This window comes from Gossypium arboreum, chromosome 11 (genome assembly GCF_025698485.1).
Source record: "Gossypium arboreum isolate Shixiya-1 chromosome 11, ASM2569848v2, whole genome shotgun sequence".
NCBI classification, from domain to species: Eukaryota; Viridiplantae; Streptophyta; class Magnoliopsida; order Malvales; family Malvaceae; genus Gossypium; species Gossypium arboreum.
In genome coordinates, this window is record NC_069080.1 from 76186482 (window position 1) to 76204719 (window position 18238).

Genomic DNA, 18238 nt, shown 5'->3' on the forward strand with positions numbered 1-18238 from the left:
ACATTGCCACAGGTAATACGTTTGGCACACAACCATAATCAGGTTGGCACAGAGCCATATATACATTAGCGCAAAGCCATAATCAGAATAATTGGCTTTAAGCCATTGGTAACTATATCATGTTAGGCACTTAGCCATCAGTGACGGTAGTATAGTCGGCACACAGCCTCGGGTAAATATGATCAACACAAAGTCGTCAACAATCATATATTGGGCTTAAAAGCCACCGGTGGATCCACGGTCGCCAAGTAACCATGTAATCCTTAATCGATCGATCAACGGTCGTCAAGCAACCATGCGATCCTCAATCGGTGGATCCACGGTTGTCAAGCAACCATGAGATCCTCAATTTCTTCCTCCGTTTCATAATTCCCAACCCATGCAATATGTTGTGTATGTCATGCTCAATCATCACATGTGTATGCAGAATGACAATACTCAGTAACAATCTTTTAAACATATATTAAGAGCATATCAGTCATACAACCGCAGTCAAGTCAATTAAAATGTAGTCATACATTCATAATCAAATCAGTCAAAATCGAAGTCTAAGTCGGTCATTTACCCTCAAGGGCAAAACAATCATTTTACCCTACAGGGGTATGTCGGTCATTTTACACTACAAGGGTATTTCAGTAATTTTACAAATCGAGAGTATTTTTTGTAATTTTACAAATCGAGGGTGTTTCGGTAATTTTAGGAATCGAGGGTATTTCGGTAATTTTACAAATCGAGAGTATTTTTGTAATTTTACAAATTGAGGGTGTTTCGGTAATTTTACAAATCGAGGGTATTTTAGTAATTTCACAATCGAGGGTATTTCAATAATTTTACAAATCGAGGATATTTTTGTAATTTTACAAATCGAGGATATTTTAGTAATTTTACACTCGAGGGTATTTTGGTAATTTTACAAATTGAGGGTATTTCGATAATTTCACAATCGAGGGTGTTTTGGTAATTTTACAAATCGAGGGTATTTCAGTAATTTCACAATCGAGGGTATTTTAGTAATTTTACAAATCAAGAGTATTTCGGTAATTTTAAAAATCGACGGTATTTCAGTAATTTCACAATCGAGGGTATTTCGATAATTTTACAGATCGAGAGTATTTCAGTAATTTCTCAATCGAGGGTATTTCGGTAATTTTACAAATTAGGGGTATTTTGGTAATTTCTCTTTATTATGGGTTTACTACTTAACTTGGCCCGTTAACAAGTCCTCATTGCCTAACCTTATGACTCGTCCACAGTTGCGATTAATTAATTATGTAAGTTCTATGTCTGCTTGTATAGCAAAAACTAGGTCCATAACCCCTTTACTAAAACACTAACAATCCACACTTATTCATTTGGCCGCTGTAGGCCCAATCTCGTTCACATGGCCCATCAGGCCCAATCACATTCATATGGCCCATCAGGCCCAACTACTTCCCACCTAATAGTTAGATTTACACAAGCGGGCCCACAGTCTTATCGTGGCCCAGAACAGCACCAGCACACGAGAACACTTGTGGCAGCTTTCAGCTTTTGCCAATTTCTAACAAAGAAAGGGCGTGAATACACAAATGTTTATGAGAACACGCCAAAGTCCACGACCACTAACCTTGGCACATCCTGCATTGGGTCTTAATCACCTTTTTTTTCTTTTTCACCAACTCATCTGGTTCACTCTATTTAAAGTTAGCTTTTCACCAATTCCCATGTTAGCTTCCCGATGTGGGATTACTTTCAACCATTAGGTTGAAAAATTCCTTATTTTCTTATGACCACCTCAACCACAGAGTTCTAGTCCAACTCCACCTCCTACACAGCTCAAACAGCAAAATAAATACTCCATTGCGCATCCCAAGACTTGAACCTTAGACCTCACAGTTACCACAACACGCCACCTTGCCACTCCACCACAGGCTCTTTCTGGTCATATTTTATCCTCAATTAAATATAAGGTCTATAGGCCAGAGTCCAGGTTCCTTTATAAGAAAAACCAAAATAAATTGCAAGATCCAAGACTTGAACCTAAGCTCCCTTGCAACCTTAATGACGCCACAACCACTAGACCACAAGCTTCCTCGTGTCATTTATTTACCACAATAATTTAAAAGGCCTTCATCCAAGCACCCAGGGTTTTATTCACTTATTACCAAAATTTTTGCTAAAGCCCAGGTTTGAACCCAAGATTTCTCCAACACTTCTCATGTCCATTAACCACTAAAGCAGACATTTAATTGTGTCATTTCCTTTGAACAATTAAATTCTTATAGACAACCTCCTTATGGGCCCCTTCTAAAGGCCCAATACTTTTAGGTCCAAATTCGGGACGTTATAATTCTACCCCCTTAAAGAAATTTCATCCTCGAAATTTCCAACTATCTGAATAAACGCTTAGCTCAATCTACACCACTATGCTCCTGTTGCGCACTCCAATTTCAAACTACACGAATACACTTTTAACTTAATCTCAAAACCTCTCACACCCAACCAAAATATCTAACCACAGAAGCAAACATATGTTTATCACACATGCCTACAATTTCTATATTCAAACATCACATCCAAACAAAACACACCTGACTTAAAAGGAACTGTGATCCCTCTTCCTGCTGCACTCCAAGTGCCTAACCTAAAGTGTTTCACCATACGCCTTAACTCTTGCCTCGAACACTTCTTCTAGCACTTCCCTTACCAACCGAATTAGTGCCTCCGTACCAAGCTCCGGGTTATTGTTACCCGAAGTTAGCGGACTTACCTTGACTACAGTTTTCTGAACCATCTCATGTTCCGGGGAGACGGGCAACTCCTCGCGATCTTGCTTGCCTTTGAAATCCATCACAGTATTGTTGCTAACTAAAAAAAAATCTAATTTCCAGAACATACACTGAATAAATACAAAATCTAACTTTAAGTACAGTCTAACAGAAAACTTACGGATTCGGCGCCGGAGACTCGGTTACCACACTTTTAGGAAAATATTCAGAAAAACATTTCAAATACTTCAAATCTTTTTAAACCTTTTTGAAACAATTCTTTCAAAAATCCAATTTTAAAACCCATTCCACAGCTGAGTTTTGCAACTAGGCTCTGATACCACTAAATGTAACGCCCCAAACTCAGCCTAGAAGTTGGGCCCGAATTTGGCGTGTCACATTGAAGTGTTTTTCGAAAACCATGTTCTCATTGAAAACCCTTCTTACTACACAAAACCTCTGGCAATTTTAAAACTTGTGAAACTGATAAACCAGAATTTATACATATTTTTATCTCATGCTTAACACATTTTATGGATGGTTTCTCCTTAGAATTGGTGAATTCAATGCTCCTAATCCTTTAATTTCATGTTTTATACTTAGGTGAGCATAGGAGAGTAAAAAAGGCGAGAAATGGACCGAAAATGGAGAAAATAGACCAATGCGGGAAATCAACACGGCCTACACTTCGTCACACAAGCGTGTCACATGGTCGTGACCCTTTGGTAAGATCGAAGCATGATTTACATGGGTAGATCACACGCCCGTGCCCATTTAACAGCCTTGACCACGGCCTTAAGTAATCGCACAGGGGCGTGTCATATGGGCGTGTCCTTGCCGAGTCCAAGTTTAGTCCAATTCAAAAAATGCCAATTTTGAGGGCTCTTAGGCATTCTAAAGCCTATTTAAACACCTAAGGAGGCACTTAGAAGGGGACGCAGAGTAGGAAGCAAGGAATTACTAAAGGAAAGCCGATTGATCCATCTCAAGAGCCGGATTCATCATTAAGACTAAAGATCTCCCTTCAAGTTCCTTCAGGAGTTTTGGGTTTTCTTATGTTTTGTTATCTTTATGCTTTTGAGATGTTTTCTTTCATAAATAAGAACTAAACCCCCTAATACCTAAGGAGAATGAAACCTAAGATAGATCTCGTTATTATTATCTGAATTGTATGATAAATATTTGACTTGTTCTTAATTATGTGTTCCTAATTCTTGTTTTAATATCCAGGATATTGGTTCAAGTTAACGCTCTTATTCAGAGGAGGAATAGACCCTGTCTAAGAGTAAAATTGTCATAATTAAGCGGAGTTGATTGCGAGCCTAGAGATAGGGTGACAAGCTTTTTCTAGATTAGGGTGAAACCTAATAAAGAAATCCATAGATCGAGTTAATGCAATTCTAAGGTGTTAATTAGAAATAGATTTCAATTATTGAACCTAGGGTTAGACGTTATTTATCTCGAGAGGGATAATAATATAACTTAGGGATTTCTACGGATCAAGTCAAATGAATAAATCATCTGATTCAGAGTCAAATAACAAATGAAGTCTAGGTGGATTTTTCCTTAGGTATTGTCTTAATCAATCGAATTTTCCAAAAAGTATTTTCCCAAGTTCTTTTTCTATGTATTCTTTGTTAGTAATTAGTTTAGATAACCAAACCTCTTAATTTTTAGGCTAGATAATAAAAAGGAAGTAAATACTAGTACTCGTATTTCCTTTGGGTTCGACAATCCAGTCTTGCTAAACTATACTACTGTTCGATAGGTACAGTTGCCTTAATCATGATAATAAATTAGTCTCAAGAACGAGTCATTTATAAATCTTTAAAACCTGTTATGAATATCATGCATCAGAAACGTTAATTCCCTTAAAACCTTACTTGCTGCGGAAGCTTACTTTTAAACAGTTGCGAAAACGTGATATTTTAAAAACCAGTTGTTGTTTTGGAAAACCGTGCCCTACTTCTAACAGATATTAAGAATACTAAATAAATTTCTCAAATAAAAAGTTAAGAAAACAAAGAGGCCTTAATACAGCCCAAATAAAAAACCAAAGTGCTTAACTAAATAAACAAAATAGAAAAACATTTGCAGTTGTGTGGTCGTCTCTGAGTCCCTTTGCGACACCGATCTACCTAACGCTGGGGATTACCTGCACAGTTAATAAATGGGGTGAGTTTACGAAAACTCAGTGTGTAATACCCTTTCTAGAGTAATAGCCAAGAAATGCATGTAATTGAGAATCGATGCAGGTTGGAGCCCATTACGATGTGATGCAGTCTAGTTCAGAGCATACGTGGGCCAAATCCTGTTACAATATCATTGGGGTTACAACCCATAACAGAATCAATTGGGCCTAGCCCATCTTAGCCTCAGTTGAGCTGAAACCCACATCGCAATAATGTCACAATAATATCATACATGCAATGCTGTGCAACCTATTCCAATAATCCAATTGCTACACACCAACTCCGTCCCCCGGTACACATCATGTGGGGATATAAATGTCGACCCACCCATCCGATACACATCAATGGTAGCCCGATTGCGGTACTACCTTCATTGTAGCAAGCTGCTAATCCAATATTGGACTTAATAGCCATCAGTAACGGTTATATAATTGACACATAGCATTCAGTAAATATAATCGACACATAGTCATCAATAAGTATGTCAGGCACATAGCCACAGGTGAATACGTTTGGTAAACAGCCATAATCAGGTTGGCACAGAGCCATCTGTACGTTGGCGCAAACCAATAATTAGAATAATTGGCTTTAGGCCATCGGTAATTGTATCATGTTAGGCACATAGCCATCAGCGACACAGAGTCGTCAACAATCATATATTGGGCTTAAAAGCTACCAGTGGATCCACGGTCGTCAAGAAACCATGCGATCCTTAATCGGTCAATGCACGATCGTCAAGCAACCATGCGATCCTCAATCAATGGATCCACGGTCATCAAGCAACCATGCGATCCTCAATTTCTTCCTCCGTTTCATAATTCCCAACCCATGCAATATGTCGTGTATGTCATGCTCAATCATCACACTTATATACAGAATGACCATACTCAGTAACATCTTTTAAACATGTATTAAGAGCATATCAGTCATACAACCACAGTCAAGTCAATTAAAACGCAGTCATACATTCATAATCAAATCAGTCAAAATTGAAGTCTAAGTCGGTCATTTACCCTCAAGGGCAAAACAGTCATTTTACCCAACAGGGGTATGTCAGTCATTTTACACTACAAGGGTATTTTAGTAATTTTACACTACAAGGGTATTTTGATAATTTTACAAATCGAGGGTATTTTGATAATTTAAAAATTGAGGGTATTTTGGTAATTTTACAAGTCGAGGGTGTTTCGGTAATTTTACAAATCGATGGTATTTCAGTAATTTCACAATGGAGAGTATTTCAGTAATTTTACAAATCGAGGGTATTTCGGTAATTTTAAAAATCGAGGGTATTTCAATAATTTCACAATTGAGGGTATTTCAATAATTTTACAAATTGGGGGTATTTCGGTAATTTTACAAATCAATGGTATTTCAGTAATTTCACAATCAAGGGTATTTCGGTAATTTTATAAATCGAGGGTATTTCGGTAATTTTACAAATCGGGGTATTTTGGTAATTTCTCTTTATTATGGGTTTATTACTTACTTTGGCCCATTAACAAGTCCTCGTTGGCTAAAGTGAACAGATACTATGCACCAGGTAGGATTCAAGAGAAGAGGACGTGAGTCATTAAGACCGTTTAAGTACCAAGCTCTCCATAGATCCAATCCTAGACATGCATATACCCATTGCCACACCTTAACTTTATGACTCGTCCATGGTCGCGATTAATTAATTATTTAAGTTTTATGTCTGCTTGAGTAGTTACCAAAAACTAGGTCCACAACCGCTTTACTAAAACACTAACAGATCCACACTTATTCATTTGGCCCCTTTAGGCCCAATCTCGTTCACATGGCTCATCAGGCCTAATCACATCCAGCCCCAGCACATTAGAACGCTCGTGGCGGCTTTCAAGTTTTGCCGATTTCTAACAAAGAAGGGCGTGAATACACACCTGTTTATGAGAACGCGCCGAAGTCCACGATCACCAACCTTGGCACATCCTGCATTAGGTCTTAATCACCTTTTTTCTTTTTCACCAACTCATCTGGTTCGCTCTATTTAAAGTCAGCTTCTCACCAATTCCCATGTTAGCTTCCCGATGTGGGATTACTTACAAACTTTAGGTTGAAAAATTCCTTATTTTCTTATGACCACCTCAACCACAGAGTTCCAGTCCAACTCCACCTCCTACACAGCTCAAACAGAAAAATAAATACTCCATTGCGCATCCTAAGACTTGAACCTTAGACCTCACAGTTACACAACACGCCACCTTGCCACTCCACCACAGGCTCTTTCTGTGTCATATTTTATCCTCAATTAAATATAAGGTCTATAGGCCAGAGTCCAGGTTCCTTTAAAGGAAAAACCAAAATAAATTGCAAGAGCCAAGACTTGAACCCAGGCTCCCTTGCAACCTTAATGACGCCACAACCACTAGACCACAAGCTTCCTTGTGTCATTTATTTACCACAATAATTTAAAAGGCCTTCATCCAAGCACCCACGGTTTTATTCACTTATTACCAAAATTTTTTCTAAAGCCCAGGTTTGAACCCAAGATTTCTCCAACACTTCTCAGAGCCATTAACCACTAAAGTAGACATTTAATTGTGTCATTTCCTTGTACAATTAAATGCTTATATACAACCTCCTTACGGACCCATACTAAAGGCCCAAATTCGGGGTGTTACAAGCCCAAATTCCCAATTCAGCTCCACCTCTTCCTCACTCCTCATCTTCTCGTTTTTCTCCCTGATAACCCCTTGATCCTCTCCTCAAATTTCTCCTCTTATCACTCCTTACAGAGTTCAAATCCAATGGCACCTTCGCCCATCTTTTAGCAAAAATAAATCCCTCTTTTGAGGAAAGTGGGATTCGAAACCCATACCTCTGACATTAACCACACGCCACTTATCCCCTAGGCTAGCAGGCTCTTTTCTGTCCAATTTTCCCTTCATTTATTCAAAAGCCCACCTACTTGCCATAAGGGTTCTTTTAATAATTAAACTATAATTTTTTTTACCCCTAGGTTCGAACTCAAACCTTGACTGAGACCTACCATCACATAATTAACACTTAACTGAGAATGCTAAGCACAAAAGAAAGAAAAATTCGAGATTTTGAGATTTTTGGCGGTTTCGGGATTTTTGGGGCGTTACATATATATAAGATAATGTCATGTTTGATATGAGTGTTTAGTATGGTTAATTGATATTAAACTTCATAGTTATGCCTATTGCATTTTTGGTCAAATTGGTAATTTTGGATATATAGATTTATGAAGTGATATGTCATGCATAAGACTTGATTTTGGCTTGGTATAAATGTCTTGGTTTGGCTTGAGAATATGTTTAAGTGTTTATGTAGGTGGAAGGCAAGAGAAATAAGGCATGGAAATGGCCTTATTTTGTCAACACGGGTTAAGACACAGGCGTGTGTCTCAGCTGTGTGTGACACACGGCCTAGCACATGGGCGTGTGATCTGGCAGTGTGTCCCCTGCATCATTTAAATTCAAAACAGAATGCTCAATATTTTTCACACGGTCTGACACACAGGCGTGTGGCTTGGCCGTGTGACCCAAGTCAGAGAGTTACACGGGTACGGACACGGGCTGGGACATGACCGTGTGTCTATTTCGAATGCCCACACGGCCTAGGACATAGGCGTGTTACATGGTGGTGTGAGCCACACGGCCTGACCACACGAGCGTTTGTCCCCTACACTTTGGAAAATTATGAGATTTTGTGAAAAATTCTCTGAGTTTTGGGCCTCGAGGGCTCAAATAATGGACTTTAAGAATAATATCTGACATGATTGTTAAATAATATGAAATATCTAAATTTGATATGTTAATTTTGGTAGTGCTCTGTAACTTGTTCCGGCAATGGATACGATTTAAGGGTGTTACACACTTTACTCTCAACCCCCCTGCATCCGCGTCGTACCCCCATCACAGCCACCCCCTCTCCTCTTCCGTGCTGCACTACCACGAGCCCACTCTCTCCCTCTCGTGACCACCGTACTCCTTTTACTGTCAGCGCCTCCTTCCCCACCTCTTTCGATCGCCGGCAACTCCGGTCACCGCCCCATTGTTTGCTTTATTTTATTTATTATTATTATTATTATTATTCTTTGTTATTTATATTTTCTTTCTCTAGTTATTATTATTATTTTAAGTTTCTTATTATTCTTAATTTCATTATGTCTATTACTGTTTTGGCTTAGTATTATTCTAGTTATTACTATTATTCGTTTTTTTCTTATTATTCTTAATCTTCTTATCATTAGTCTATTATTTTTATTACTTTTTTACTATTTTTATTCCTAATTTTGTTTTTGTTCTTAGTATCCAAATCATGTTTTTATGTCTTGATTATCATTTTTAGTTTTCTATTTAGTTTCTTATTTTATTTTCCTTCATTATTGTTTTTCTTACTTCGAATTAGTTTGCATATTTAGTAGAATTAGCACCTAATTTTTGCATGATTGATACTAGTACATATTAGTTTAGGAGTCGATTTTCTATTTAGGCTGTTTAGATTTCGCTGTATGTCATATGATGATTCTTAGTTTCATAGTTTCTATTACACGATTGTTCTTTCGGCTTATTTGTTTGTTTATTTGGTATTGCTTATGTTATTTTTCTCTTAGTGAATTATTTTCTTTTTCAGGCATACCATGACAAACACTCACAGTAAATCCAAGGTCGTCGTTCTTGCTTTGAAAAAGAAGAAGACGCTGGGCGCGACCTCTTCTCTGGGCGCTTTCGCCAAGGCACGCCATCCATTCCTCTGCTTTTCTCAAGGTCCCTAGGAGGACTTATATCAACTTCTTTGACTTCGGCCACTCGTGTAACACCTATTACCCATATTCAATGCCGGAACAGAGTACGAGGCATTATCAGACTTACAACACAAGCATTCACACAATCCCGAGACATAAATTTGCGTCCAAATTAAAACCATTTAAAGTAAATCATAAAGTCCCTAATACGAGCTTACGAGGCCTAAAATATGCATTGGAAGTGGTCTGGGACTAAACGAGAAAATTAGAAATTTTTACAAAACTTAGAAAACTTTTCCACTAAACAGGGGTCACACGCCTGTGTGGATATGGGACACGCCCGTGTTATCTATCCGTGTGGTCACACACGTACGTGTCCCAACACAGTGTAACTCTCTGACTTGTAACCATGAACAAATTGAGATCACACGGCTAAGTCACACGCCAGTGTGCTAGGCTGTGTGGAAAATTAATTTTCATAAAATAGGTGCAGACTTCACACGACCATGACACACTCCCGTACCTGAGGCCGTGTCAACCACACAAATGAGACACACACCCGTGTATTTTCCCGTGTGCTCAATTCTGAGCCTTCTATTTCTCAAAATTAAGGTGCAAGGGACACACGTCCAGACACACGGTCTAGACATACGCCCATATGTCTACCCGTTTGGACAAAATAAAGGCTATTTACCAAGCCATTTGCCACCCTTATTCACACATACACATACACCAATTCAATGGCACAAATCATAATATAATTAGGCAACCAAAGCACCCACAATTAAGACTATTACATGTCGATACAATACCATCCACTATCATGCTGACAACATTTATTGTGTCCCAAATTAATCATGCTAATTTCACATATACTAAGTATCATTAAACTACTTTCATGACACCTATTTGTGTATAAGATAATCATCTCACCAATAAATCACATTTCCAACATAACACATTCATGCTATGATTCAAATTCCTTCATTCATCAAATTTATCATAACCACATCACCAATGATATTGGCACATATATCAATATACTTAGGCTTACAACCATGTTAGCCAAAATAAGCCAATTAGTATGACAAGGTACCAAATCAGCCAATTTTACAAGCCATTAGATTTGTCCAATCATAATGACACATATAACAAAATAACCAAGTCCCTATACATGCCATATTTCCAAAACACTAAGATCATCAATACCCAAAATGAGAGTTTGATAGTGTGATTCGAATCTCTGACGATCTCCGATCCGAGCTAGCTTGGCGACATTATAAAAAAATGGAAAATAAATGGAGTAAGCTATATAGCTTAATAAGCTCATATGCAAGAAATAAGCAACCTTACCATGCATATAACATTCAAATAATATAACATAATTAAATGTAAATTTACTATTGTCTCATGATCATAATTCATTCCATCACAATACTTACCTCATTTTCATCATTTCAAGTATTTAATAAACATGAGTTTTACATACATACCTGAACCATCTCGAAATGAATTTACACATACTCTCATCTTTGACATACCCGTGAACCACTCGGAATAATAATGTCAGATACTTGGGATTTTTACACACTAAGTGCCACATGCATAGCCAATGCTACCTCAATCTCATATCACATAATCGCTCGCTCTTGAGATATAGACAAGCCTGCTCACACAAGCTGTCAGTCAAGACGTAGCTACATGGTGCTGCTCATACAAGCTGTCAAGTATCTGCAACATATGCCGGTATACTCAGCCACTGGTAAGACGTACAAGACCAGCAACCAGATCACATAATCACATAACACATAATGACCCTAGTGACATGTCACTTGCATCCTAATATATTCCTAAGGTTCAACGGGACTTCTCACTTGCCGAATCATCGTCGAACTCATTCGGAGAATTATACTCATTCATATAATCAAACATACAGTTCATGAAATATTAGAGCATATAAGTACAATTATTCTAAATCTTATTTTTAACATACGAATTTACCTCGATACAAAATGGCTAATAGTTTGATTTATTCCACAACCTTGTTCTTTCCCCGGTCGAGGTCAAAACCTCGTCTTTCTTGATCCATAATACCACATTTAACTTATTCAATCATCACATTATTCAATTTAATCCCAAAAACCCTTATGGCAAAAATTACATTTTTGTCCCTAACTTTTTAACTTTTTACATTTTAGTCCCTAGGCTCGTAAAATGATTTTCAGCCAATTTCTTCACACCTAAGCCTACCGAACCTATTCCTTACTCATAACAGCCCACATTTTTCATTTATTCACATTTTTACACACATTTTATAACTTTTACAAATAGGTCCCTATTTGACATTTTTATCAAAAATCACTTGGTAAATGTTGTTTATCTAACACCAAACATGCATTTTTTACCATTAAACATCAAAATACACAAATATTCAACATGGGTAAAATTTTAGACTTTGATTTTCTTTCAAATTAGTCCTTAGAATAGCTAAATCAAGTTACAACATTCATAAAAAAAGGTAAAAATCATTAAAAATAAGACCAAGACGGACTTACAATCGAGCTTGGAAGCTTGGCCAAAAACCCTAGCTATGGTTGCTTGAGAAATTCGGCTATAGGGGACTAAATTGGAGAAGATGACATCTTTTTATTAGTTAATTTATCTTTATTAACCAAATGACCAAAATGCCCTTAATGCCAAACTTTGAAATTTCACCTAACCATGTCCATTTTTTTCCAACTTAAAGTATAATAGTCTAATTACCATTTAAGGACTTTCAATTTAAAATTTCATAACAATTAGACACCTCTAGCTTCTAGAACACATATTTTTCACCTATTACAATTTAGTCCTATTATTCAAATTGGACACTCTATCGATAAAATTTCTGAACGAAATTTTCACAAAATCATTCAATCATATTGTAGACCTTAAAGTAACAATAAAAATAAATATTTTTACTTCGTATTTGTGGTCCTAAAACCACTATTTCGATTTGACCCTAGAAAGGGCTGTTACACTCTCCCCTTTTAGGGATTTTCGTCCTCGAAAATCTTACTGGAAAAGAGGTTTGGGTACTATTTTCTCATAGCTTCCTCGGTTTCCAACGTAGCATCTTCGACCCCATGTCTTTGCCACAAAACTTTCACTAGGTCTATATTTTTATTTCTCAACAGTTTAATTTCCAGGGCTAGAATCTTGATCGGTTCTTCACCATAAGTCATATCGGGTTGAATCTCAACCTCAATTGGTGAAATTATGTGCGAAGGATCTGATCGATAATGGTGTAACATCGATACATGAAATACATTGTAGATTCTTTCCAACTCTGACGGCAAAGCTAGTCGATAAGCCACAGGTCCTATTCCTTCAATAACCTCATATAGACCAATAAAGCGCGGACTCAGTTTACCGTTGCGACCGAATCTAAAGATTTTCTTCCACGGAGACACTTTTAGAAATACCTTATCACTGACTTGAAATTCAATTTCCTTTCGTTTTAGATCTACATACGATTTCTGTCTATCTGTAGCTGCTTTCAAACAATCATGAATTACTTTTACTTTTTCTTCAGTTTCTCTAATCAAATCAACCCCATGGATTTGTCTCTCACTGAGCTCAGTCCAGTACAATGGAGTTTGACACTTGTGACCATACAATGCCTCATACGGTGCCATCTTTATACTCGACTGAAAATTATTGTTGTAAGAAAATTCAACTAAAGGTAGATATTTTTCCCAACTACCTTTGAACTCTAAAACACAATAGCGAAGCATATCTTCGAGTACCTGAATCATCCTTTCAGATTGACCGTCAGTCTGCAAATGAAATGCGATACTAAAATTCAATTTTGTGCCCAAAGCCTCTTGCAACTTTTTCCAAAGTCGAGACGTAAATCTCGAATCTCTATCCAGAATAATAGAAATAGGCACTCCTTGCAATCTAACAATTTCAGCTATGTACAACTTAGCTAGTTTATCAAGTGAATAGTCGGTATGTACCGGAATAAAATGAGTCGATTTCATCAATCTATCAACAACGATCCAAACATCATCTTTCTTCTTCAGAGTCAGAGGTAATCCAGTTACGAAATCCATTGTAATTCTGTCCCATTTCCACTCGAGAATCATCACAGGCTGAAGTAATCCCGAAGGTACTTGGTGTTCAGCCTTTACTTGTTGACAAATCAAACATCTCGATATAAATTTAGAAATATCTCTTTTCATACCTGACCACTAATACAACTTCCTCAAATCATTGTACATCTTTGTACTTCCTGGGTGAACAGACAGACAACCACTGCGTGCCTAGCGAAATTTTTTTTGAATAACCTCGGTATCTATTGGTACACATATTCTACCTTGGAACATCAAACAATCATCGGTCCCAATTTGAAAATCTAAATCACAAGTCGATTCATATTGAACTCTTTTAGCTTAAAGTTCTTTGTCACTTTTCTGATCTTCACAAATCTGCTGAAGAATTACCGGTCTAGCTTTTAACTCAGCTATAATCGAGCTAACATCAGATAAAGTTAGCCCGTATTCATTGCTCTCAAAGCAAACAAAGATTTCCTACTCAAAGCATCGGCAACTACATTCGCCTTTCCCGGATGATAATCGATTACTAACTTATAGTCTTTCAACAACTCGAGCCATCTCCGGTGTCGCAATGTAACACCCTGAACCCGAGACCATCGCCGGTGTCGGACACGAGGGGTTAACAAGCCAAGTTCACATGTTTTGCCCACCAATTTGACATTTCCAGTCAGGCTGGAAAACTGCGTCACCGTCGCCTTAAAAATCATATCTCGAGTTTCAAAACTCGGAAACTGGTTTCGTAAATTTTCCCTGAATATAGACTCATATATCCATCCATGGATTTATTTCTAGAATTTTTGGTCGGGCCAATTGGTACAGTTTATTAGTTAAAGTCACCCATGTTACAGGGATCGACTGCTCTGACCTTCGCGCGTTATAACTTGAATATCTCTCTGTACAAGGCTTTAATACTGGTGCCGTTTGTTTCTAATGAAACTAGACTCAAAATGGAATCTGTAAATATAAGGCATGACTCCTAATTCTTTCTGGATAATTTATAGTAAATTTTTAAAGTTGCGACAGGGGACCCAGAAACCGTTCTGGCCCTGTCTCACAATAGCTTTGATATCTCTTAACATGTAACTCCTATGACCATTTCGTTTCTTCCATATGAAAATAGACTCATCAAGGTTCATTTACATAGCTTATTCACTATTTAATACCATTCCTAAAAATTTTGGTGATTTTTCACATTCACGTCACTGCAGCTGGCAGCATCTGTTTTTAAGGTAGGTCTTACCTATTTTGTAGTCTCCATGAACCAACTAGTCTTGCCATACATAGGTTCATATATGATCATTTTAACCATACCAATGGCTGATCATGTGACCAACACTCCCATTTCCAATCCATAATCACATCATGACACCATATATATACATACAAACCACAAATAGTCTAAGTTCATGCTTCCTTTTACGAGCCATTTTCGCATGGCCGTATACATATACATCACCACATTTTTAAACCAACAAGGGTAGTCCTATACATGCCATTTCAAAGTTCAAACAAAATTTATACCAAAATAGAGGCGTTGATAGTGTGGATGACTTCGACTTTATTGATCCCGAATCCGATTGCTATCGAGCGAAATCTATAAAACAGAGAGCCAAAGCAACGGGGTAAGCATTTTTATGCTTAGTAAGTCTCAAGGAATATAATCAACTCTAATTACAGCAATACATTCACATAGCCAAATGCATCATTTCATTAATACACATTCTTACTTCACACTTCATCATTATATACTTTCACAAAGTATCAATCAATTCAATAACTGAAATTCATTAGTCGATTGAGCGAATGTTGCTCAAACATGTCGACTTTCCAATGCACATATAAATGTACCTTATTCTTTGGGCTTCTCGAGTGTACTAATTGAATTTATTACAGCAACCAACACTCACCTCCAGCCCAAGATTCTTGAATATAACCGGATATAACCACGTGCACAAATGCCTTCGGTCTTATCCCGGATAGAATGTCTCGCACGAATGCCTTGGTCTTAGCCGGATGTAGCCACTAGCACAATTGCCTTGGTCTTAACCGGATATAATTTCCAGCATAATTGTCTTGGGGCTTAGCCGGATATCATTCAATTTCTCATGCACACATACATCAATAATCATTGGACATACATATTTCATTCTCGTTACTAAGGCTCAAACACAATTATAATCACTAGCATAATCGCCTTCGGGACTTAGCCCGGTATTATTCAATACTCATACACACATAAATCAATAATCAATACATCCATATTTCATTCCACATAATTCAAGTAAGGTCACTTCTTGAGGACTTACCTCGGATGTTGTCGAACGGCTTTTATGGCTATTCGATCACTTTTTCCTTCCCTTGTCCAATTGTGGCCCTCTTAGCTCTTGAGCTAATTCAAACAAATTCAATTTATTAAAACCTCATTGTGCTAGCTTATGGCGAATATGACAAGGAGTTTAAATGGTCATATGGCCACTCTTTAGCTTGAATACACAATGGTCATGCACATTTTATACTACATCAAGCAATTCAATACAATTTATTCGAGCATCAAGGAAAAGCTAAGGCCTTCAATAGGCTACCCAAGGCCGAATATTCATGTACATGTTGAGGCCAATTATGCACTTAATACCTCACAAAAACAGCATGCATTTTACTAGTTAATGCTTTGCATATTGTAGCTCAAAACTTATAATATAGCATCAAGCACTCATATGTGTGCTAGGCGAATGTGCTTGCAATTTCACAATCATTCTTCAACATCTTCTTCTTTAAACAACCATATTCATCACTTAGTTCATAACCAAAACATCATGTGCAAACATATATATACATATATGAGCATGGCGAATTTCAAGGTGTCCATAGCCATCCAAAACATAAATTTTAACTAACATGCAAGAAGCATGAACCATGCTCATGAATGCATCATGGCGAATATGACAATCATGCCCTTTTCAACTTCAATCATGATTAAACAAAAGAAAACTCAAAATCTTACTCAAAAGTAGACAATCCATCATTGCATGCATCATCATCAAGCTTCACACTTAGCATGCAATGGCTTTATCACCATAACAACTTTGGCCAAATACCATTTCCATGGCATAACAAAGATTTGAGCCATGGCTAACATGCACATCAAGTTAGCAACCAAAACATGCATGAAACTCCTAACACAACCTCATACATACCTTAATCTTGATGCAAACTTAGCCAAATCTCCTTCTAGATCTCTTCCAAACCAAGCATGAAGCAAAAATCCTCCTTCTTCCTTAGTTTTGGCTCAAAGAAAGGATGAACAAAATTTTTCTTTCTTTCTCTACAACTCACGGCAATGGGGGGAATACCACACTCACACACATTTTTTTTCATTCTTTTCTTACCCATACACCTTTGTTTATTATTTCTCCCTAATGCACCAACAAAACATGTTTCATGACATGTTTTGCCCATCCTCTCTTGCCATGGCGGCCACTTCATGTTGGGGGAAATTTGACATGCAAATCCTTATTTTTGCATGCATGAGCAATTAGTCATCACACATTTCCCCATCATACTTTCAAAGTTCACTACTAGGTCCTTTCTAGTGAAATTCGCATTTATAACACTAAATCGAAACATCAAAAATGTCACACACAAATTAACACATATCATAGGCATCAAAATAAATTTTAAATTATTTTTATGCCTCGGTTTTGTGGTCCCGAAACCACATCCCGACTAGGGTCAATTTTGGGCTGTCACACGTAAATTCAAATCCTTTTGAGTCATCAAGTACTTTAAACTATTGTGATCGATATAGATGTGGCACTTCTCACTGAATAAATGATGTCGCCAAATCTTTAAAGCAAACATAGTGGCAGCTAATTTCAAGTCGTGCGTCGGATAATTCTTCTCATGGGGTTTCAACTGTCTTAAGGCATATGCTATCACTTTGCCCTCTTGCATCAACATACATCCAAGACCGTTCAATGATGCGTCATTGAAAATTACAAACTCTTTTCCCAATTCAGGTTGCACTAATACTGGTGCCTCGGTTAATAATGCTTTCAACTGTTCAAAACTCTTTTGGCATTTCTCTGACCACTCGAACTTAACATTTTTTGTAACAATTTTATCATAGGTGTAGCAATCATCGAGAATCCCTTAACAAAACGTCGATAATAGCCGGCAAGGCCCAAAAAGCTTCTAACCTCAAATACATTTGTTGGCATTTCCCAATCAATAATTGCCAAAATCTTATTTGGATCAACCCGAATACCTTCTGCTGAGATAATATGCCTCCAAAATCTGACTTCTCGGAGCTAAAACTCACTTTTGCTAAACTTAGTAAACAATTTCTTATCTCTCAAAGTCTGTAATACAATTCTTGAATTTTCGGCATACTCAGCCTCATCTCTAGAATAAATCAAAATGTTATCAATGAACACAACTACAAACTTGTCTAAATACGGTTGGAAG